The sequence below is a fragment of the Aotus nancymaae genome, unplaced genomic scaffold (genome assembly GCF_030222135.1).
Source record: "Aotus nancymaae isolate 86718 unplaced genomic scaffold, 86718_ANA_hifiasm-v0.15.2.pri h1tg000020l, whole genome shotgun sequence".
Taxonomy (NCBI): domain Eukaryota; kingdom Metazoa; phylum Chordata; class Mammalia; order Primates; family Aotidae; genus Aotus; species Aotus nancymaae.
The window spans coordinates 2,044,792-2,066,909 of record NW_026988432.1 but is presented as its reverse complement, the minus strand read 5'-3'; the positions used below and the strand labels follow the sequence as shown (position 1 = coordinate 2,066,909).

The 22,118-nt window shown below is 44.9% G+C and overlaps 1 protein-coding gene across 5 annotated transcripts in view; it reads right to left on the bottom strand.

Annotated features, from left to right (window-relative positions):
• Positions 1 to 22,118, bottom strand: part of ZNF516 (zinc finger protein 516) — a 135,583-nt gene that overhangs the window by 105,315 nt on the left and 8,150 nt on the right. The window contains exon 1 of one of the 5 annotated variants that reach the window (XM_064379016.1): positions 19,268 to 19,308. The exons of the other annotated variants lie outside the window; for them this stretch is intronic. The gene's annotated coding sequence lies outside the window, so the exon portion shown is untranslated. Of the gene's footprint in view, positions 1 to 19,267; positions 19,309 to 22,118 lie in introns of those variants that run through there. 5 annotated transcript variants of the gene reach the window in all.

Below are 22,118 nucleotides of genomic sequence, written 5' to 3'. Positions count from 1 at the left end.
CATGGGTCATGCTCGGTGTGCACACTGCCGACCACCAGAAATGCCAGGCCCCGGGTAGCTCTTTTTCTTCTTGGGGACAGGTCTGTGGGGAGGCGCCTAGTCACTTCCCCCTGCAGCATCTGAATTTATAAAACAACTGTGACTGCACACAGATGTGCTCACTGAAATAAGCGTCCCACTTAAATCTGGGACCCCGGGAATCCCCAGATGTTTCAGGATGTGGCACAGCTCTCTCTGGACTTGAAAGTCATTCCAAAGAGATTTGACAGCGAGCTTTAAAACTGACACTTGCAAATTATCCATAATAAATTATTTCCACTGCATGAGCAGTAAGCAGTGCTTGAAAGCTTATGTTCTCAGTCCCGAATTATACACACTTTTTCAAAAAGAAAAAAGACAGGTGAAGATCCACCGAAACAAGAGCTCCCCATCACTTCCCTTTCTTTATAGGATCAAGCGATGTTTCTCCATCTACACTCTCACAAGTGGGACTCAAGGCCAGGCATGGTGGCTCACGCCTGTCAGCCCAGCATGCTGGGAGGCTGAGGCGGGTGGATCACTTGGGGTCAGGAGTTCGAGACCATCCTGGCCAACATGGTGAAACCCCATCTCTACTAAAAATACAAAAAAATTAGCTGGGAGAGGTGGTGTGCACCTGTAATCCCAGCTACTTGGGAGGTTGAGGCAGGAGAAACCCTTGAACTCAGGAGGTGCAGGTTGCAGTAAGCTGAGATCAGGTCATTGCACTCCAGCCTGGGTGACAGAGAGACTCAGTCTCAAAAAAAAAAAAAAAAAAAAAAAGAAGAAGAGGGACTCACATGTGGTATGGCTCTAGCATTGAGCCATGTGAGTGACGTGGGACTCACACGCGGTGTGGCTCTAGCATTGAGCCATGTGAGTGACATGGCACTCACACGCGGTGTGGCTCTAGCATTGAGCCATGTGAGTGACGTGGGACTCACACGCGGTGTGGCTCTAGCATTGAGCCATGTGAGTGACGTGGCACTCACACGCGGTGTGGCTCTAGCATTGAGCCATGTGAGTGACGTGGCACTCACACGCGGTGTGGCTCTAGCATTGAGCCATGTGAGTGACGTGGCACTCACACGCGGTGTGGCTCTAGCATTGAGCCATGTGAGTGACGTGGGATTCACACGCGGTGTGGCTCTAGCATTGAGCCATGTGAGTGACGTGGGATTCACACGCGGTGTGGCTCTAGCATTGAGCCATGTGAGTGACGTGGGACTCACATGCGGTGTGGCTCTAGCACTGAGCCATGTGAGTGACGTGGGACTCACACGCGGTGTGGCTCTAGCATGGAGCCATGTGAGTGACGTGGCACTCACACGTGGTGTGGCTCTAGCATTGAGCCACGTGAGTGGCGTGGGACTCACACGTGGCATGACCGGCTCTAGCATTCAGGGGCCTTTACTGTCACAAGATGGCAGTCAGAAATCTAGAAGCATTGCTGGGAAATCCCAAGAGTCATGGAGACATAGGCACAGGGCCCCCAAACCTACGCGGCAAGGCCAGGTGATGCACAGTGACAGGGCACAGTGGCCTCCTGGACTTACAAGGCCTCTCTGGCACCCAAGCCTGGTCATTTCACTTACGGAAAGGTTAAAAAGTTTCCTTTTTTTATGATTTAGTCAAAGCATCTTCTGAAGACTGGGGGCTGTATCATGGGAGCCTTAGGCGGCGGCGGGGGGGAGGCCAAGCGGGAACCGATGCTAGATCGCCGGCCTCATCAGTGATGCAGAAAACTACGGGGCCGTGAGCCCAGGGATACAGCCGTGCATCCAGTGAGGGCAGCTCCACCCTCCTCACCTCCAGGCAACCTTGAGGGGAGCCACCAGAGCCCAGGGCTCCCCGCACAGCTCAAGGCTGTCGTGCACCAAACCAGTATGGTCATCTGCGCTATCTGCTGGACACGTGTCTTCAAAATGTTTCGGTTTTTTAAACTAAGCACAAGCTATTTTCTGGCCTAGGTTCCCATCTCCAACAGGCCACAGGGGTAGAGACTAAGGTTTCAGGGTTATGTGTATTCCTGCCCCTGGACACAGATCTGATTTGGCAGTTACAGGTGGAACAGGGAAGAATAAGAGCGTATCTTATTATCCTTCAGCAGCAGAAGGGGAGAGATTCTTTAGGCAAGGATACTGAAAGGAGAAAGAAGCCTTCTTAAAAATCTATTTCCCTCAGGCCAAGGGAGCCGATCTCTGCGTGAGAAAGGCTGACCCTGCGGAGTCCTTGGACAACGCACGGGAGAAAGGCTGCAGGTTCCCGGGACAGGCGGGGAAGGGGCAGCATCTCGAGCTCAGCGCCTTCAGGTAGAAACTTTACACCTTTACCTTCACATTTATTAAGCGGTAATAGGCAAAGGCAGGGCTGGAAAGAGGCAAAAATACGAATACATTTTTCCAAGACCAACCCTGATGTGTGGTGATGAGAAGGGCCTCTCCCCTGCAGGTCTTCCTCCCAAGAACCACAACCCTGGGCCAAACAATCAGAAAACACGTAAGAAACCCAAACCGAGGGTGCGAAAGTCCCTTCACCAGGACGTCACCAGGACCTGGAGCTTACGGGTTCCACAATACACCTGACCAGTCCTCCTCAGAAGTGTGACAGTCACAGAAACAGGGACGGACTGAGGAGCCATCACGGACCAGCGGGAACTCGGGAGAAGCTGAGCGCAGCACAGGCCGCCAGAAGGGCTCCTGGGACAGCAAAGGCAAAATCACGGGAACCCCTGGATTGCACCCAAACCCTTCTGTTCGCCAGACTTCCCGGTTCAAACTTCTGCTGTGCCAAGACACACCATTTTAAATTTAAAGAGGCCCCCGAAGTCCTCTCAATGCATTTTCTGACAATCAACTGTTTCTTCCCCCTACTTCTAAGGTCCCTGGGCAATGGTCTAAGCCATGCTGGAAACTACTGCATTCCCTTGGGAGCGATGTTAATTCAGGCTCTGGGAGAGATTTTATTTACGACACTAATTACTGGGTTTCCTCCTAGGGTACTGCTCACAGATGAGCTCCATCCCACCAAGGTGGCCACCACACTCTCCACTGCTCCAAGCAGGCAGCCACAGCACAGGAACAGTCCTGGCCGGTCCCTTGGGAATCTCAGCACCTCCTGCCCCTTGAGAACAGCACTCAGGTCTCTGTCAGTTCCCACTCCCACCATAGAGCACCCACACTGCCATGCAGATGGGATGCTGGCCCAGAGGCCAAGGCTCTGCACGCTTGCCAGGCTACCAGCATCAGTGAGACCCACGAGGACTAAGTCAGGTGGGACAGCAGGGACACCAAAGAGGCCGCTTGACTGGCACAGCCAGACCCAAGTGCACCCTGCAGGTACTGGGGCCACGTATCTCCAGGAGATCTAGTCTAGGAAGAGGCGCCGTGTGGACAGGCTATCTAGACAGCGTGGCACAGGGGACTTGGTGGCACCTGCCCGCCAAGCCTGGGATGGGTGTGAGGGAAGACACCTAGTGGGGACACATGCCTGGAGCAGGGTTAGAAAAGTGGAGAGAAGGGACCCTGGACGTGCACAGGGGGAAAAGGCCACCCCTGCTGGACATCATGGCTGAGACAACAGGAGACAGGACGGCAGAGAAATCCCTTCACCAGGACATCACCAGGACCTGGAGTCTATGGCGTTAATGCCATGGGCTGTAAACATGGGGAGCAAACATGGGAAGGGGAGGCCCGGGGGCAGGTCCCCACTTCTGCAGTCTCACAAGGAGGGACCACCCAGAGGTGTAGGCAAAGGGCCCTGGGAGGCAGGGGGCACCCAGAGAGGGAAAACCCAGGAGGCGCTGGCCTCTGGGAAGTAAATCAGGCAGAGGGAGCCTTGGCCTCGAGGAACCTGCAGCTCACAGCCCCTCCGGGGGAGCAGGAAGTCCTGCGTGTCTCTCGTCCCAGAGAGGAAGTGATTTGGGCAAAGGCTGTGCCCGAGCTCTCTCACCCTGCAGATGTTAGGCAGCTCAGGAGCAGCACTGGAATTGCAGTGTCCACAGGCGCTGGGCTTTCCCGGAGGCTGCGGGTGAGTGCTCGGTCAAGGAGGCAACAGCAAGGCTTTGGAGAAAGGGATGGGGGCGGGGTAGGTCCCAACCAGAGGGGTCCCCGCCGCTCCTTCCTAACTGGGATCTTGAGAAAGACAGCAGCCCCAGCCCACTCAGAAGCCACACCTCAAAACATGGTGCAATCTACATGAGCCGCCCCATTTTCAAAGCAGAAGTTTAGCAATTTCCTGCATTTGCAGGCCTGTTCAAACTGTAAGTCCATTCAATTCCTGAGTTTTCTTTACCAAATAAATTCAAGTCCAGTTATCAAATAAGTAGATGTTCCCCATCCCCCTCAGGGCAGCTACATAGAAGTACAAAGTAATAAATGAAGGACAGACATTGCTTCAACTCACTGTCTGCTGACTGCTAACCCGCTGTCATGCCGGGCAGCCTCGAAGCAAGAGTGGCCGTGGCGTATCCCAGACCTCCCGACGGAGAGCACGCGTGCCTTGTGGGACTGCCAGCGGCGGCAACACACCCCAGCCGGTCCAGCCCATCTGCGAACTGACCGCTTCCGGCAACTCAAGGCACCCCAGGAGAGTCCCTGGCTCTGAGGGATCAAAAAGGTTGAAAAACCGAGAACTTCTGCTCTCTATGTACACAGAAACGTCTTTTTTATGTTTATCTGGCATTAGAGATATCAAAATTAAGGTTGGCGATGTCCTACGACACTCGTGATTGGAGCAGGCCCATGCTCACTTAGCGACAACGACAATCACACTCGCTGTCTGGGCAATCTGAAGTCCAAGCTTGTCCAACCCGCAGCAGCCCAGTGCAAATTCATAAACTTTCCTAAAACTATGAGGTTTCTTTTGCTTTTTTTTTTTTCTTTTTAAATTTTAGCTCATCAGCTATCATCAGTTTGTTTGTTTTGCTTTTGTTTTTTTGAGACAGGGTCTCGCTCTGTCGCCCAGGCTGGAGTGCAGTGGTGAAATCTTGGCTCACTGCAACCTCTGCCTTCCAGGCTCAAGTGATCCTCCCACCTCAGCCTCCCAAGTAGGGGGGACTACAGACGTGTACCAACACACTCAGCTAATTTTTTGTATTTTCTGTAGAGACAGGGTTTCACCATGTTAGCCAGGCTGGTCTCAAACTCCTGAGCGCAAGTGTATCTACCCACCTCTGCTTCCCAAGGTGCTGGGTTTACCTGCATGGGCCACCGCCCCTAGCTGTGTTGGTGTCTTTTGTGTGTGGCCCAAGACAGTTCCTCTTGTTCCAACGTGGCCCAGGGAAGCCAAAAGATTGACAGCCCTGAAAACTCTCACTTGAGAGGAATAACTTACATGCTGAGCCATCTTCCCCACTCGTTCCTCGTTCAGTCCTCAAAGACTCTTCGTTATAAGGACTTTATTTATCACTGTTTTGTGTATTAAATGTCCTTCAACAAAGGAAGGTCCTGAACCGCTAACCACCACACTGGTACAAAGCAGCATGGGGAGAGAGCCTCCAGGTCTGAAGAGCTCCAATGTCTCCCACTTCCCAGACCCATTTTAAAGGCACTGAAAGTTCATTCTTGAAAAGTTTTTTTTGTAATGAAGTCATGATGTTTCTACATGTTTAGCTCTGTACGCCTGAATATAAATAACCGAGGTAGTCAAATCAGGGTGTGCCAATGTTCCCTTTACTGGAAGAAAGTTTTTGCCTTCTCCCACCAAATATAAAATTAGTCAACTGTGCAGTGTGGTGAAATCACCAGGCCAAAATTACACCCTAAACATATGATTATTAAGGATTTGCAGTCCTATTTTTTATATTACTAAAAAAGCCACACTCATTATAGCTTTATATTTAGAGGCCTTTTTAAGCTTTAATAAATATCTCTGAATGTATACATTCCACAAAATGGACAGTTAAAAGAAGGCACTCATGATTTTAGGTTATACATTTTCCTTTCTACATTAAAATAACCAAAACCTAGTAATAGTTTCCACTACCGCATTCAGGATAAAAGAGCTTTCTTTCAATGTAAGAAGAAATTAAAATTACGGGGTTGGGGCAAGGGAAGAGACTCATATTTTAGATAAAAGAGATTATGTTAACTTTAGTCTTCTGACCAAAACGTTTAATATTTTTAAAAATATAACTGAATGTTGGGATTAAAATGAAACTCCATTTTCTATTTTTATCTTCTTCCGTTAGAAAGTCCTGGAATCTGAAAGTTTAAACCCCTGTACTCAAAAAAGTAGAAAGAGTTGCCTCACGTTTCTTTCAACTAATATTCACTAATTATAAAAGCCAAAACAGGCAATGAATTGTACACTCAAAAACAGCCAGAATGGCAAACTGTATGTTAACATAAATTTTATCACAGTAAAAAACACAAAGCAAAAAGTATAGGTTTTAAACGCTTAAAATCATTTGAAATGCTTTAAAATTGGAAATCATTACAAAATATAAAAAATACTTATAAGGCATTGTTAAGTAAATAATCTACTGTTCAAACTGCATGAAATGTGTTCATCTTGAAGCAGTATTATGCCAAATAAGGAAGTCATAGGTCATCACTAGAATCCATAAACTGTTTAAAAAAACAAAACAAAGCAAATTCTTCGGGATGAGAGAGCCAATTTTCACATTCCCAGATTTGGAACCGCCTGCTTGCGGATTACCCGCTTGGACAACTCACGTTACGCTGAGTTCTCTGAGCCAACAAATGTGCAGTTTCCCTTTGTTTGGGGTTTTCCCCCCAACTTTTAACTTAGATCTGGAACAAATCAAAAGTGGTCGGGATACGATTCTAAATTACAGAACGCAGAAAAGTTCCATGAAGGGAATATTTCTACCCAACACAAATATGAATATGCTCTAACAGTTACACTTTTTGCACTAACTGCTTAAGAAATTCCAAGAAGTTATTTTAGATGCAGAGTTTAACGGACGCTGCACTGTTGTGATCCAAGGAGCCCTTATATAAATCAGCCCTGGAATGTTCCACTTCTTCCTGACTGGAAATTCCATACGAACCCTATTCTGTGCTCTCTGGTTTATTCTGAGAATTTTAATCCATTTGATTTCTGTTGCAAACATTTTACAACCACCCTTGGCCAAAAGCACTGAAGCTCTATCCTGATTCATTAAGGATTCCTTATCTGTAATTTTCTATAAATCCCTACATACTGGAAGGCTTGCCCTGCACTTAAAAAAAGTTAAATAAATGTGATTTCTAAAATGTCTTTTCTATTCTTTTCTCCTTCCTAAGCAGTTTTCTTTTTTAAAAAAACACCTTTCAGATACTTTCTTTTACCTACGCCAAAAATATGATTTACAGTATTCCTCACCAATCTGCTGGGCAGAAGAAATAAGAAACACAGATAAAAATGGTATTACAAAAAACTTGTCAGGAATAATGGTAAAAGTATGCATGCTAGCTGGCATATCCGTTCAGATGATAATTATACTGAGCAAACCCTCCAAGTCCTCCACACGGAAAAAAAGACACATTATTTCAGGGACTTCTCTGCCTTACTTTCTTCCTCAAAGAGGTGAGAGAAGGGATCGCTGCAGCTCCTGAATCACCTCTAACACCTGGCAAGGGAGGGAAGCGATCCAGACACGGAGTGATTCCTCGGCCGATTCTTGCTTCTCTGGCCAGACATGTGGACCTCTTAGATGGGTCATTATCTTCTTTGACCCTCGTTTTCCCATTTATGAAATGTGTAATTTGCCATGGACAAATTGTGGGGCCTTTTACCTGCAGCGGGCCCGCGTGAACAGCATTTCTGGTGTCCAGAGGCCACCACTGGTGGAAACACTCCACACAGGACGGCCGGGCCTCAGCCAGCACCAGTAGGGGCCTCGCTGGATCCCAGCAGTGCAGCCGCCTTGCCCTGGGAGCCGGGTCCAGCTCACAGTCATGCTGCCAGTCCAAGGAGGCTACAGCCCCTAAGATCGCTATCCAATGCAGGTGCCCCAAGCACCCACAGCAGCTGGAAGCTCTTCTGGGACTCCGGCCCCACCCAACGTGTCTACCCTGGATGTCTCGCTCCAGGTCGTCATGCCCACTAGGACTGCGTCCCTACAGAGTCCTACCCATGAATATAACAGCGGCCCTGGACACTCCCTCCCTCTCAACACACCCAGTGGATGACCAAGTCTTACAGACTCTACCTTCTAGCATGAACCTTGTCAAAATCAGGGCACTGTGCTCCAGTTTCTCAGTCACAAATCTAGCCCCAGAGCTCCATCCTCTTCCCTGAACCATGTCCCCTTCAGAAACCTCCTGCCAGTCCCCTGTCAGTGTCCCTGGCCTGTGATGCCTCCTCCCTGCCGCAGACTGGCTGAGGGACCCTCCACAACACATGTCTTCCCATTGCCCTTGAAACAGAGTCCATATTCCTCAAGACAATTCAGTCAAGACAATGTGGTCTTTAACGGCCTCTCAAACATCAGCTCTTGGCTACCACCCAGATGCCCCTGCCATCCCCCGCAAACATGTGCACACTTACACACTTGCATGTGTGTGTGCATTTGCACGGGCTCACTACACAGACACACTTGCAAACGTGCACCTACACACAGGCACATTTACACATGTGCATACATACACATGCATGTGTCTGTATACACATGTACACTCAGGCACAGGTACACATATGCACCTGCACACGTGCGCTCACACGCACGAACACGCATGTATGTGCCTCTGGCTTCAGCATTATGAAATCTCCTCAGCTCTCCCAGGCTCTCGCCTACTTTTCTGCTGCTTGGATTCTCACCCAGCTCAGGCTGACTCCTCCATAAGTACCAGTGTCCTCACCAGAGTCCCTTAAGAGCTACCTGGAAAGGTCACCTGGTCACACAAGATGACTCCAACTGAAGGCAATCATAAAATCCGGCAGTAATCACTAAATCCAGTAAGCAAGGAAATAAATATAGACAGAATTACATCCAAAAAACTGTGATCTACACATAAACATGCGATTCTTACATGTCTTGAAATAAAAACTATGTCATGTAAAAATGATAAATTAACACTAGCAGACTAAAATAACAGCCAAAAACGAGTTACAGTAGCAATGTGGGGAGCGGGGAGATAGGGCGAGAGGAGGAAGGTAATGGAAGTGCTCTAAGTGCTGAAGTCAGTTATATTATTATTGATACCTTAAGAAATACAGGTTTCCAAAAACCTGTAACTATAGCCACTAGTGGAACCGCAAGCATTACATGCTTTCTATATGCTTTTGGATTTTAATAATTAGAGGACAATAAACATAATTCATATTCCAATAAATAGAAAAGAAAAAGTGAGCAAGCACAAAAGCTTTTTTTCTTTAATTAGGAAAGAAGACCAAATAAGTCAGTTTCAGAAATAAATACAAATGGAGCAAACTCACTTATTTAAAAAAAAAAGACTCCATGATAGGGCTAAAAAATAAATCATTAAATTGACTATTTGCTCTCTGCAAAAAACAAAACAAACAAAAAAAATCTATGACTAAGGAACTCAGAAAAGCTGGACATGTAAAGAAAAATATATCAGAAAAATACAAACAAAAGCAACATGGAAAATAAAAATGCCATTAAAAGTTTAATGTGCGGTCAAAAAAGGCAGTTACACAAAGGTAGTTATCTTATAGTCATAAAGGGTAAAGCAGAATCACAAAGAAGATGTAACTGTCCTAAACTTTTTTTTTGAGGGGGGTTGTTTTTGTTTTTGAGACAGGGTCTTACTATGCTGCCCAGGCTGGCCTCAAACTCCTGGGCTCAAGCAATCCTCCCGCCTCACCCTCCCAAGAAGCTGGAATTACAGGAAAGCAACCTTCATCCAGCTGTAATTGTACCACACCTTTAAGTCAAGTAACACAGAACAGCACAAACACAGAATAAAATGCACTTAGAAAAAGCTACAGTGAATATCTGGAAAGATAAACAGAGAAAAACGGTCTGGGAGAACTGGTAAATCTCTCATAAGCATGGCGGATTAAGTAAGCAAAAGTAATAGGAAATAGAGGGCCTGAAAAACAAAGTAAGGCTTATCTAATACGTAAGTATCACACTCCATACTTTGCCATTTTGCTAAATTGGCACTGGAACATAAAATGCCTCCATATTAACCACGAGGAAGGCTCTAAATGTTCCATAAATTAGAAACAGTGCAGGTCCCACGAGCTCCACAATACAGCACCGTGATACTAAAAACTAACAGGCAAAAACAAAAACAGCACTCCGAGAAGTTCAGCTATTCGGAAAATTCTAAACTCTCTGTAACAACTCTTGAAACGAAGAAATCAAAGTGAAACTGCAAACTCTCTTCAAAGTACCAGTGTCAAAACTTATGGTACACAAGAAAGCTAAAATAAAGTTTAATTACTTGCTACAGTAATTAAAAATAAAATATTCAATTCAGCAAGTAACAAAAATATAATGAAAACCCTTTAATTTGAATTTTAAACAGTAACAGCAAATCAGAAAAAAAATACAGTAAAACTGATTCACAAAATCAGTAACTGGCTCTATGATGACCCCAATGAATGAGATAAATAACTAGCTGACCTAATCAAGAAGGAAAAAGCCGAGGTTGGGGGAATAAGGTCTAATAGCCACAGACAGAAGGAAAATTAAAGGAATCATACAATCATGCTTTTCAAACTCTAATACATTTGTTAACATGGATGAAAAAATTGATTGATTTTCTAATAAAATTTCTGTCCAAAATTTACTCAGGGACAGAAAAAGTAAACAGACCAATTTTCAAGCAAGAAATCAGAGCTCTCTCCTCCACCCAGACCAATGTGAGAGATGAATCAAGTCCACACCTGAAATCTTTCACACATTTTAAGAAACAACTCATATTAGGCTACCTGGATGTTTCTGTATCTGGAAAATACACATGATGAAAGATACAAAAACAGATAGATAAAAAGGTATTTGTTCATAAGTAAAAGAGTATTATCCCCAATAAGCAAAACGTTCTTATAAATCAACAAATCATAAATAACTCACTGGAAAATGTGACAAAGTAACAGGTGATTCTTAAGAGAGATAAAGCGAGCAGTAAACATTAAGAAAAGCTCGTAATCACAATTTTTAAAATGCAATGGTATTTTCCTCTATCAAGTTGGCCAAGACTTAAAAGACTGACAACATCAAACGCTGACAGACAGAAAACACTGAGTTTTGCAGGGAATGTAAAATGGTACTTTTATATCTTTGTTGGCAAATTTGGCAATATCTATCAATTAAAATGCCCCTCCATCCCAAAAATGCCACCTCAGGGAACTTATCCTAGAGAAAGATCCCCACAAGTGCCTTAATCACATATCTGAAAAGCTCCCTGCACGCTGAGAGAACACTGGTAGCAGCCCAAACATCCAACAGGAGACAAGACAGAGAAAGGGCAGCTCCACGGGGCGGCAGCCAGTTGGCATGCACGGCGTCTCCTGCTGGCTGCTCACAGGCCAAATCTGCGCCAGTGGGTCCATGCTCTGGCCACACTGGGCACTGCGCATCTGGCAATCACTGAGGTGTGTACACACAACAGCACCCTACACATGGCTTAAAGAGAATACGCTGAAATGTTATGCAAAAAAAAAAAAAATAGTTGAAAAACTCACGGAACATTGACCCATTTTAAGTTATTTAAGATGCACATATTAAAGATCTTACACATTCACCAAGCTAATGTATTTAAAAGCCTAATACAGTGACTGGCACACAGCAGGCGCTCAATAGTAGCTTGCATAAAATAAAATTACGCCCATGTTGTCAAATGTCTAACTCTTTTTCCTCAAAATGCAATTTCCTCTTTTGATTGTAAATATCTTGATGGCCAAGATGATGAAGACTTCGTAGTGTATAAACTATGCCCTTTGTACAATTATCTGAAAAGAAATGGTTTAATTTGGGCAACGAGAATGTTGCTCTAAGTATGTGGCTCTAACTAAATTACCCAAACAAATGTGTGGTTGGAAAATCAGGTAATGAGTTACCTGCAGTGAGTTCCACAACCGCCATCTCCTTTTACAGCATGAGAAGCAAGGAGCTACATATTCAACCATCTTGTGAAAAATCACTGTGTACCTCTTAAAAGCAAAGTGCCTCTGTCTACATTTATTCCCTTACACAAGAGAAACAGTAAGACCTTGAGTACCAGTTGTCAATGTATTATTCTGCTTCAGTAATTAAAATGGGTAGCTTCATATTAATTCCCCGGAAGAATGACGTTCAGATCAACTCACTTCCAGCACAAGTCCACATCCAGGAGTTGCAGGATAGGGAACATGATTGTTCTCAGCTACTGCGATTCCCCTCATTTTAAAATAAGACACTGTGTACATTCTAAGCTCCAATTTCAGACAGCTTAAAGCATATTAAACAAAGTAGTCAAATGAATATGAAAGACAGTCTGCCAAGTGATTAAATGTCAGCTTGCAGTTCTGTGTCAGTGTTCTACCAACCTCCAAAACCAGTCGTGGTTTGTCTAAGAAAGGGACATTTTAATCAGAATACCTTAATTTACTGCGATACTGAAGTCCCACCTGAGGAGCTGATCCACAAGAAACTGAACAACCACAAAATTCACACGACTGGACAGAAACAGCCTAAGCTCTGAGACCCCCCAGGTGTATGAGGAGTAACTTGCTAAGGAGGCTTAAATCACTTTCAAGAGAAGAACCCACAGATGAAATCCCACTTGTGGAGACTCAGGTGGATTTGCAAAACTCGCAAAAGAATTTTGGGCCCATCCACTGACAAACAGTGGTCCTAAAAGGAAAGGTCTACATTTTCCCTTTAAGCGGAAGTATTCCTTTGCCTAAATTTGCATATAGCCAAAGCACTGTTTTTGCTGAGTCACTGAAACAGAAAAAGATAAAACAGTACTTTTTCTCCCAGCTGAACCATCTGGTTTGGACTTTGTCATTCTATCTGAATGCTAGTCGATCTTACGTTCAAAAGTCTGGCAAGTTTTCTGAACACTGATACTGCAATTCCACATGTAAGACAGGAAACAGAATTCTAGTTTGTTTCAGTATCATATTCCCTATCAAAAGAAGCATTTCAGTGACTAATAGAGCAGGAATGGAAACTGATCCTCAGTAAAAATAATAAACTGGCTGCTCTGAACATCAGATCCACAAGCAGGAGTAACAGGTAACCGGAAGTGTCACCTCCAAGAACAAAACCCAGCCCCAGAATGTGGAAGCAGTTTAACTCGGCCTTAGCCTTGAAAATGAAATGGAGGGCAGTCTTGAGACATATGGCAGTAAAGACAAGATCCGTTCTGTCCAAGAAAAACAATGTCAGGTTTTTGTGCTTACTCTGTGGCACTTTTAAATATACCAACAAAATGTGATTCTCTTGCAATTTTATACTTTAAACCCCCTACATTTTCCCTTCTACTTGGCTTCCAAACCACCCCGCACGTTCTCAAACACTTGCAAAATGGCCCACTGTCAAGGGCTCCTTTTTATCTCACTGTAATTCCCAGTAGCATGGTATAAGATACAAACAACACTCAAAAAACCCTGCTGAAATGAAGGAATGCAAACTCATTACTCTGCATTTAATTCTCATCTCTTTCAGAAGCATCCTCTTAAAAAAACTTGGTTTGCTTTGAGTTACTTCACTCTTCCTTCTGAGAAACAGCTTTTCTGAACCAGTATGATTATCCATTTTTAATTATTATATTTAAATGACCTACTTAAAAAGGGCTGGTGAAATACACTTTGTTCCAGATCTATTCTGAAGGGAAAGAGAGGTTATCTTTCCTACCAATGGATCTCCTAAGCGAAAAGCCTGAAACTTAAGTATTTTAGTAAACTCTGATAGAGAGCGGAAAGGGTACTAACTTCTAATCCATTATATCACAGTTACCTCTTTTCTAAAATGAATAATTTTTTAAGCTACAAAAAATAGAAATAACAAATCCCTTATACAGTTTATAGGCTGATTATTATTAGATGTCATAGGGAATATATAGATATTCATGATCCAAAACTTCAAAAGCAGAAAAACTTTCTCCGGCAAAACAGAAAAATGAATGCATTTCAAATACACTTTCAGTATACTTCCAGCTCTGTATCACAGTTTATCAAAATGCTTAAGTTTGCAGCTTTTCACTTAAGAGATCCGCTGTGGGGCCAAGCATGGTGGCTCATGCCTGTAATCCCAGCACTATGAGAGGCCGAGGTGGGCAAATCACTTGAGGTCAGGAGTTCAAGACCACCCTAGCCAACGTGGCAAAACACTGTCTCCACTAAAAATACAAAAATTAGTTGGGCATGGTGGTGTGCACCTGTAATCCCGGCTACTCAGGAGGCTGAGGCAGGAGAATTGCTTGAGTCTGGGAGGCGGAGGTTGCAGTGAGCCGAGATCGCACCACAGCACTCCAGCCTGGGTGACAGGGTGAGACTCCATCTCAAAAAACAAAGATCCACTGTGGAAGAGGAAACCTTTTTCCTTTTTGTTCCTTCTCCTCAGAACAGACCTGGAACAAAAATCATCACCAGGATACCTCAGTCTGTCCACCAAGTCCATTGGTGCGATTTTAAGAGTCACACGACTCTGGGATGTTAAAAGAGGCCTTGACTTGGGACCTACAGGGCAGATGAAATGCTCAACAGTCATTCCAGCTCTTGCTGCTGAAGGACAGAACGTCCCTGTGAACACGGGCCACATTCTCTCAGCAAGCCACAACAGAAATTGTTCAGGAAAATAATAAACTCAATCCATCATGATTTCCTTCTGTTTTCTAAAATTCTCCCAGCAAGTCAGGCCGCATCTACAATTCTACTAGCTCTGTGAGGGAGCCTTTGCACAGGGTTCCAGCTCCCTGCTGTCCAAAGGTGTCTCAGGGCCACAGTCCTCTCTTCAACCCTGGGGCTGGTAGGCTTCCCCTTTCACCCCACAGATGGAGGGAAGATGCACAGACAGGCAGATCACGAGGTCAAGAGATCGAGACCAGCCTGGCCAATATGGTGAAACCCCATCTCTACTAAAAATACAAAAATTAGCCAGGTATGGTAGTGCACACCTGTGGTCCCAGCTACTAGGGAGGCTGAGGCAGATGAATCGCTTGAACCCAGGAGGCAGAGGTTGCAGTGAGATGAGATCATGCCGCTGCACTCCCGCCTGGGGACAGGGCAAGACTCCATCTCAATAAATATATAAAGAAAGAAAACTATCATTATCATTAATTTTACGTGTTTCTTTTTACCTCTCTTGATGTAATCACTAGAAAAGGTAAAATGATGTAGCGTGCATGGTACTTCTCTTGGGCAGAACTGCCCTAGAGCGCTGGGTTAGCAAACTGCAGGCCCTCGGGCCAAATTCTTCCCGCCACCTGTTTTTGTACAGTTAGTGAGCTAAGGCTGGTTTTTAAGTATATGTATATGTATATATGTGCATATATATGTATGTGTGTATACACACACACACACACACACACACATGTGTGTGTTTTGAGACAGAGTCTCACTCTGTCACCCAGGCTGGAGTGCAGTGGCGCAATCTCGGTTCGCTGAAACCTCCACCTCCCAAGTTCAAGCAATTCTCCTGCGTCAGCCTCCCGAGTAGCCGGGACTACAGGCGCCCATCACCACGTTTGGCTAATTTTGTATTTGTATTAGAAACAGGGTTTCACCACATTGGCCAGGCTGGTCTCGAACTCCTGACCTCAAGTGATCCACCCACCTCGGCCTCCCAAAGTGCTGGGATTACAGTCATGAGCCACTGCACCTGGCTGGTTTTTACATTTTTAAATGGCTGAGGTTAAAAACAAAATCAAAAAAAGAAGAGTATTTTGTGACATGTGAAATGGCATGGAACTCGAACGTCAAGTGTCCATAAATAAAGTCCATCTATTTGCTGCCATGACGCCTCGGGCTGCTCGCAAGCTGTGAGGCAGGTCCTGTCAAATACTATCTGGTCCTTTACGGAAAAACTTTGCAGACCCCTGCCCTGGAGTTTTGCAAATACAGACCCAGGTTTCTGAGCTGAGGCGGGTGTGGCTCCAGCCCCTTTGGGGTTCGTGGGAACTGCACGTGAGCTGACCTAGGATCCAGCCCACTGGGTCTGCTCAGATGCAGGGCGGGACCAAGTCCCACCAGCTCAATGGGATGGCCACAGCTGCCCCAGGAATTGTTTTGCATCAAATTCTCTTTAGATCAGTCTCTTAAGGTTCTCATTTGTGATGGATTACTCAAAACTTTTGCTTATTTTCAGAGCAGAGCGAGTCCACAGATAGAATGGGGACCGTAAAGGGGGCAGGCAGCCTGTCCCAAGCCCCTCCTCGATAATGCTTCAGAAACCCCAGCCATCTAGAAAGAGGAAGGGTGGAGGGACACTGGTCTCCCAAGGTGCCATCTCTAAAGCTACATAATCCCAAATGGCTCGGACTAAAATGAAATGAACTGCACACACATGGTAACAAGCATGACAAGTGTGGGGCACTCGGGGGCATGGCCCAAAAGGTGGGCTGCTGAATAACCTGGCTGTGGGACTCTGAGAAAGTTACTGACCTGTGCAGGCCTTGGGAGTTACTACCTGGGGACCCTAAGACCTGTGCATATCAAATGATACACGTTAAGAACTCAGAATCATGCTCTGCTCATAGCAGGCACTTAGTTAATGTTTGTTGAAAGGAAATGAGCATTGGTGGGCTTTTTTTGTGAGGCAGAGTCTTACTCTGTCGCCAGGCTGACGTGTAGTGGCATGATCTCAGCTCACTGCAACATCTGCCTTCTAGGTTCAAGTAATTCTCCCGCCTCACCCTCCCAAGTAGCTGGGACTACAGGCACATGCCACCACACCCAGCTAATTTTTATATTTTTAGCAGAGACGGGGTTTCACCATGTTGGACAGGATGGTCTCAATCCCTTGATCGTGATCTACCCACCTCAGCCTCCCAAAGTACTGGGATTACAGGCGTGAGGCACAGCGCTGGCCTCGTGGGCTATTTGGGGGACTAGTTATTGAAGCATTTGCGCAATTTGATTCAAGTTCATAAGGCATTAGCAATGAAAATAAAATTTCTATTAATATAATGGTAAACAATAATGTTATCACTTGCATCAAACTGTCATGGTGATTCAAAAAGTAGCTCTCAATATCTTGTATATTGTTCTTATGCCCTTGGCTTTTTGTATCAAAGAACTACCTTCCAAAAGCTAAAATAGCATTTGCCTTAAGACTGTTACTGAAGGCACCGTCTATGTAAAAATACATAGCCTGTATGAAAACAGCCAATATTAAAGTCAGTGTTAAGAAATTTACTTCAGTGCTAATGCTAGAAGAGTCCTTCCTTCTTGGGAGAACACGTCATTTTTTTCGTGATAGTCACTGCAACAAATAAACTGCCAGGTTTTGCTTTTTGTTTTAGTCACCAGAAGCTCATATTCTAAGTTTGGGTTCACATAGGCCAACGGAGGGAATCCTAAAATTACACGTGACCCAGCTTTTCCGCATCACGACCTCCTACTCCATTGCCCATTTGTTATTTTTGTTCGTATTTTATTATAGATGGTGCCCAACTTAGGCAAGCTTGACTTACACTTTTTAGCTGTACTAGGTGAGGAAGCCGTTGGCATTCAGTGAAAAGCAGCGAGCTGCTCCCTCCGCAGCCCTGGCAGTGGCAGCCCTGCGACCTCCAGCGTGAACACGGTATGCCACGGTGGCCCGCGCTGCCAGATTCTCCTTCCCAACTCTCGGCTAACGTTTCCGCGTTGCAAGCACGCCTAAGGTAGGCGAGGCCATGCTACCATGTTCGGTAGACTGAGGTGTATTAAATGCATTTCCCACTTACAGTATTTCCAGCTTACGATGGGATTCTGGGAGCGGCCCCGCCGGAAGTTAGGGAGCGTCTGTCTGGATCTAACACGTGACCTTACGTGCACACTTCATTCCCTTCGTGGAATCAAACAGGTAGAAACAAGCAAACTATCATTACCAACATACAGAGAATCGGATTTCAATGACCAGATACTCAAACGAGCCCGTAAAAATCCTCACACCACAGCCGACAGGATGAAGTCCACGGATTATTATACTGATTAAATGAGTCTTTGCATTTCTTCATTTACACGGGTCATATTTTGAGAAACGTCCTGAAAGCCAGCAAAATCACCTAGGATATAGGTTCAGGTAAACGGTGGAAAGTACTCAGAACTAACCTCTTAAGGAAAAACAAATTCTAAATTTACAAATTATTTTCCTCCTTAGAAAAAAATTCTAGAGTGTTGTCTCTGTTTGCTCATGTGGAGAATGCAAAGGCCATTGTTTCTTAGGTGACTCTTGCACAACAAAGAAAAACTACCTGCTCCCTGGCCCAGCTGCCCGCTTTGCTGGAGAAGGCAAGCGGGGCGGAGACTCCTCCAGGAGGTGTTTAATAATCTACAAAGGTCCAGACACCAACCCAGGGCAGACACAGTTCAACCAGCCAACGTGACGATCGGAAAGAAAGGAGGAGAATGCACGTCTCCCTGATTCAGCTCTCTGGGGTCCCTGACACCATCTCTTAGTGGCTATCTCATCCACTTGCACCAAAGCTGAGCTCAGAGGAAGACATCTGCCATGATCACTCCTGTGTCTGCCACCTCCCTGCCCACTCCTGCGGGAAGCTCCCTCTCGACATCTGTCCATCATCGGCATCTGTCTAGCACAGGTCGTCTGCCGCACCACACTGCAAACCCACAAGTGCCAAATGCACCTGTGAGCCAGCCCACCTGCACCTCATCTTCCTGGCCTAAGAAGGTGAGTCTCAGAGCCCAGCAGTCTATCCAGACTGACCTGGTCTTCTCTGACCCTTTTCCCTGTGATTTTTGGTGACTTTTTTCTTTTAGGATTTTCTGTATCCCATGTTGGTCACTTACATTCTGTATTTACTCTCTTATAAAAATATGTTGGCTGGGCGCGGTGGCTCACGCCTGTAATCCCAGCACTTCGGGAGGCCAAGGCGGGAGGATCACAAGGTCAAGAGATCGAAACCATCCTGGCCAACATGGTGAAACCCCATCTCTACTAAAAAATACAAAAATTAGCTGGGTGTGGTGGCACATGCCTGTAGTCCCAGCTACTCAAGAGGCTGAGGCAGGAGAATTGCTTGAACCCAGGAGGCGGAGGTTGCAGTGAACCGAGATCACACCACTGCACTCCAGCCTGGTGCCTGGTGACAGAGCAAGACTCTGTCTCAAAAAAAAAAAAAATGTTACTATTGGTGATTACCATTGAGTTTCACAAGAAAACCTGTATCCTGGCACCCACTGTGGGGCTGGGACTCTGTGCAGACAGCTGCCTGGTCTTTGGTGACCAGACTCTCCACGCTCCTCCTTGAGTGCTGCCATGTGACAGCAGCCTCAGACTGCAGCAACCGGTCCAGTGTCCAACTCGCGCGATATCCCCGTGGAAAGATGCAAACGTTTACTCAACATGCTTCTTCTCTGTGGAGCAAGAAGAAGGCATCCAAGCAAAGCTGAAGGGGGCTCTCCTCACACTGCCCTCAACACCTGGGTATTTGCCGAGTCCACACTTGGCAGTGCCAGCTCAGCATGACAACGCGCTTACCGAGTTCCTCTTCAGAGTGGACTTTCACCCCCACCCCCCGTTCTGTGCATTCAGCACAGCGTCTGGAGGAAAAGGCTAAGCTGGGAATCAGGACACTTGGGTTTGAGCTCTATACCATTCCTGTGGCCTTGGCTCAGTCACTAAATCTGCTTTTCAGTAGCTGTAGAATGTCAGGATTCACTCAAAATCCATCTCTAAGTTTCTTGCAGTTATAACACATACATGATTCTCAATATTAACCTTCTAAAACAAGTCCAAATACAAATAAGGCAAATTTGCAAAGAAATGTAAATAATCATGAAAGCAAATGTTTTCTTTCCTTCATGGTCATTACACTGAGTCAGTGCAACACACCTACCAATGTATAACCATGTTCTGGACTGCAGCCACCCTAACCCTGCTTGGGCCAAAAAGGTATAGTTTAGTCACCTACCACCTTGCAGGAATCTAAATGGAGGTTTCATGGTCCAAAACACCTAAACTGCTTCCCAACATGGTCTTCTATTCCCCCAGACAGGATTTAAGGATTGCCTAAAACACATACTCTCAGGAACTCCTTAATGTTCGAAGTTAAGCAAAAAACAGGGATTGTAAACCATCTCCCACACCCATATAAAATCTCCAAATTCTAACCGTGATAACTTTCTTTTTTAATGTCTGCAGATACTTTAAAATATGTAAATATCAGGAAAATTAACCTTACTTTCTAAAGTTCAAATTCTGAGCGGCCCATAATCTTTCATCAACCTAGAAAATAACTGATAAGCCAATCTTCCTGTAAAACCATTACCAGATTCTGCTTTTCTGTCACCAGGGTAATTTACTGAGGCTAATTTTCATCCTGCCACTAAACCACTAATCCCGTGACTCCACAGAATTGTCCCCAAGTTTACGTTGCTACGGCAAGTACTTTTACATTAGGAATTCACTTATTTATTAATACCAAGTGTTTTATTTTTTAAGTTGGTTTTAGGAATGAGATCATCTTGCTTGTCTCTTATTTTAAAAAGTAAAAAGCCATTTTTGAAAAAAGCCACTTGAACACCTGGGGTGGCACTGCACTCAGCACAATAACGTTAATTTAAATTATGCTTGGTGTTACTCAAAGGAACAAATTATCGTCATTATGCTAATGGTCATGCTAAAGACATGAAAAGCTTTGAAATGATTAATCTAAATCTGGTGGGAATATGATTATCAATGTGAATGATGATATTTTCTCAAACTGGCATAAAAACGTTCTGTCTGTGTCACTGATAATGTCAATATAAATTATGCATCACCAAAGGCAACGCGCACTCACAGGCTCCTCACTCAGGTTGTCGGCACAAAGCCCCAGCCCACCTTTCAGCCCACAGATGCCTTGCTTAGGGGACACACATGTGGATGAGTGGAAATGTGTTTACTTCTTTCCTTAAAATAGAGACAACAGCATGATTAAAGCTAACAAGACTGAGACAAGAGAGAGGTGTCTGGAGATATATTTGCTATTATGTTAAAAATGGAGGCGGAATCTTCCCTGGCATTCCATATTAATAAACTCCTGCAACACAGCATAAGAGCCACCCTGTGAATTCAACACGGGTGTATCCAGAAACCCAAACCGCATGTGTAAACAAAACACAGCCTCAAGTGAAGGCATCACAGGTCTGCCTGTAGGTAATTCTAGGCCAGCGCCACAGAAGTTCAGTGGAACTATGAAACAGGATTGTCCATTTGTTCAGCAGTTCATGTCTTTAAAAAAAGAACGGGCACAAAAGCTAAGTCTTTAAGACAAAAATAATGCTTTTTGCTCTAGGCTAAAATCACCGGAATAATTAGGAACTAAACAGGGAATCTTCTCCTTCTGACCCACCCAGCCCTTAGCCTCACTGCAACCAGCAGAAGTCTTAACTACTCATATTCGACTCTGTGTTTTCCTGAATTAACACAGTCATTTAGCATTGAATGGCAGACTATTTCTCACAAAAATAATGTCTGGGGGAGAAAAGTGAAACTTTTTCGGGACACCCTTAAGTATCAACTGAATAAGAATCTGCTAAAGCCACACACAACCTCTCTGTACAACTTTCAATGCATCATTGACTGTACTAAATTTCAAAGAACATTCTCGAATGCTGAAATAAATCAACACCCAGGCACAGCGTCTCCTCAGCTCATGCAATATAGGTTAAATAGTACCATATGGCAAAGACAGACACATGTTGCCCTTTTCTGAAACAAAGAAAATAATTTCTAAACAAATGTCCTTTACTTTCACATGGGAAGAGCGGGGGATTTGACAGTTCTTCAAGGGTTAACAGTGCTGAAAAATGTTTAATTCTCAGCCATTAACAAGAAATTACAGAGTTTAAATAGACAGCCTTGATTTTTAAGTCTTTATGTCCTGAAAACTAACACCACATCTTCCTCTAAACACACCATCTCCTAAAAAAGCAAGAAAATAACAGGACAGCGGTATCCTGGAGGCTCAGCACCAGCAACTCCCCAGGGCAGTAAGAAACACTGTCTACCTGGTTTTGAAAGAAAAAAACACCAGATTCCCTCTGTC